The 2,822-nt window shown below is 48.5% G+C and overlaps 1 non-coding gene across 1 annotated transcript; it reads right to left on the bottom strand.

Annotated features, from left to right (window-relative positions):
- Window positions 1-274: 274 nt before the first annotated feature.
- Window positions 275-380, bottom strand: LOC131003847 (small nucleolar RNA R71). Its single transcript, XR_009094818.1, has one exon. It is a non-coding gene; the product is annotated as a small nucleolar RNA R71 (small nucleolar RNA).
- Window positions 381-2,822: the final 2,442 nt, after the last annotated feature.

Here is a 2,822-nt window from a genome sequence, read left to right as displayed (position 1 = left end):
AATCTGAAGCCCAACGATTCAAACCTGCTGCCGCTCTTTCATGGGATGCCAAGTGAGGACGCCTTACAGTTCATCCGTGACTTCTGCTCTCAAGTGCAAACCTTCCCATTGTTGGGACTCACCGAGGATCAGTTGAGACTCAAGTGCTTACCTTATGCACTCAAGGACCGAGCTAGGACGTGGTTACTGTCCTTGCCGCCGACCTCCATCACCACATGGGGAGAGGCATGTGAGAAGTTCATGCTCAAGTACTATCCTAGTCACAAGACACAGGAGATTAGGAGCCAGATAATGAACTTCATGCAAGAAGCTGATGAGCCTCTCCACAAAGCTTGGGAGAGATTCCAAGAGCTCCTCCGCCAGTGCCCACAGCACCAGTTAGCTCCCGTCATGTTGATGCAGTTCTTCTATGACGGATTGATTCAGACGGCACAGTTTATGGTGGACAGTACCGCAGGGGGCAACATTGCCCGAAAGACAGCCAATGAGCTCAAAGAGATCTTCGACACACTTGCCGCGAGTTTTCAACAAAAGTCGGTAAGAGGAAGGAGAGTCGAAGCGAATGCAGTAGCTCCAAACAATGAGCTTCAGAAGCAGGTAGCAGACCTGATGAGGCAAGTACAACACCTCACGATGAACCAGGTGGAGGCTCCACCCGTTCGCGCACCATCAGCAGAAGGTTGTGGCATATGTGGCGAATTTGGCCATGGAATTAACGCGTGCCATCGAATGGGCGAATTCCCACCTGAAGGACAAGAAGAGGTCTATGCTGCTCAGGGCTACCCGGGGAGGCCTCAATTTGAACAGAGGCCCAGCTTTAATCAAGGGCAACAAAGCTTCAACTCGGGTTGGAGAAATGAGCAGAATTCGGGATGGAGGAACCAAGCTCCTGGCCAAGGGTCGGGATCAAACCAAGGCAATCAGCTCCCCCGACCTCCACAGCAGTTGGGGTATCAGAACCAGCAGCAGTTCTACCCATCTCAACAACAGCCCTCATTTCCTCAGCAGCAGCATTACCCTCAACCATATCAGCAACAGCAACCACCGCAGCAAATCTACCCACCTCAGCAGCACCAACCTCCAGGCCCCTTATTTGAAGATCAGATGCAAGCTTTCATGCAAGCTAGCAAACAGGCGATGGAGGCTCAGAGTGCTACCATCAAGCGCCTAGAGACTACAGTTGGGCAGCTAACAGGAGCCTTGAATCAGCTGCAGCAAGAACAGCCAACTGGGAAGTTCCCAAACCAGGACCAATAGCCGCACCAAGCTCATGCCGTGGCGGTAATCAAGGAAAATGCCCCAATACCCACGGGGAAATGGAGAAGCAAAACCGTGCAAGCAAGCAAGGCTACCCAATGCTCCAGTGAGCCACCGCTACCTGTCATTGTTGCACCAAACCAACCACCACCCAAGCAAGGAGATCCAGGTAGATTTATTTTTTATATTAGCTTAGGTGGGGTTGAAAAGGTTTTGGGAATGCTTGATTTGGGCGCGGCAGTCAATTTGATGCCGCTTGATATTTTTGAGAGATTGGGAAATAAAGAGCTGAAATGCACGAATATTAAGATAGAGCTAGTTGACGGCTCCATTAGCAGCCCACGAGGCCTTGTTGAGGATGTTGAGGTGGTCGTGAGGGGGATTAGAGTTTTGGCTGATTTTGTTGTCCTGGATGTGGGAAAAGGGATTAGAGGCGAGAATGGGCATCTCGTGCTACTTGGCCGACCCTTTATGGCTACCACCCATACTCGCATCGATGTGGGTACGGGAACTGTAAGTATGGTAGGGGCAGGTAGAGCGGTAACATTCTCTATTTTTTATAAAAAACCTACTACCCCCACTCCCTTAATTCAAATCTGCTCTTATGTTGAAACATTTGATGCTTCGGATGAGGATTGTATTGTGCAGGACTTCCTTAATAAGCTACAGGAAGAGGACGAGATCGTGGAAGAATTTCTTGCTAACTTGCAAGATGAAAGTGAGGTTGAGAGAGAATTCCTGGATAAGCTACAAGAGGAAGATGATAAAGAGCAAGGCTTTCTGTGTGCCTTGCTACTGGAAGAGAAGCTAGATGAGGTTGGGTCACTCAATTTCGTTGGATGTGTGGATAGAGGGCCATCCCAGGATATGAGCATGGAGGACTCATTTGGAGGACCCGCAGCTGCAACTCAAGAAGATGTGTTTATAAGGGCGCTAACGCAGCTGGAGCTCCAATCGGATTTTGGTTAAAGGGTTCTCTTAGTCGGGCTGGCGACTTAAAATCTAGCGCTGCATGGGAGGCAACCCATGTTTTCTTGCTTTTTTCTTGTTTCTTTTTTCTTTCGTTTCGTTTGTGTTGTGTTTTGTTGCTTTTGTTGTTTGGTGCAGGGTATTGCGTTGGAGACTGCTTGTTCTTTGGATGAGAGAGAGGCAAACATCGTGGGACATTACAGACTCACCACTGGATCGATATTTAGGGAAGTTTCCTCTTTCACCCCTCTTTTTGTTTGCACTGAGGACAGTGCCAGAGTTTAAGTGTGGGGGGGTGTTTGTTGGTAGTTGTGAATCCTGTGGGTGTCTTCTTGCTGTGATCTTGGGCTTTCTTGTGTGGGGCGAATGGTCCCCTTATCTTGAATTCTTGTTGTTTTTAAGTGCACCTCGCATGTTGATGGTGGTTCACTAGCGATTCTGGTTGGTGTTTCGAGTGGTTTGTTGTCCTTGTCTTTTGTGATTGAATTGTTCCCATTTTGGTGTAAGTAGTTTAATGTTTGGATGCAACACCCTGATGAGCAACTCTTGATGTGATTTGTCCGATAGAGGCTAGGGGGAGTGTTTTCATTGCAATT

This window comes from Salvia miltiorrhiza, unplaced genomic scaffold, assembly GCF_028751815.1.
Source record: "Salvia miltiorrhiza cultivar Shanhuang (shh) unplaced genomic scaffold, IMPLAD_Smil_shh original_scaffold_273_2, whole genome shotgun sequence".
Taxonomy (NCBI): Eukaryota; Viridiplantae; Streptophyta; class Magnoliopsida; order Lamiales; family Lamiaceae; genus Salvia; species Salvia miltiorrhiza.
Note: the sequence above shows the minus strand (reverse complement) of the source record. Positions and strands in the feature narration are given on the sequence as shown.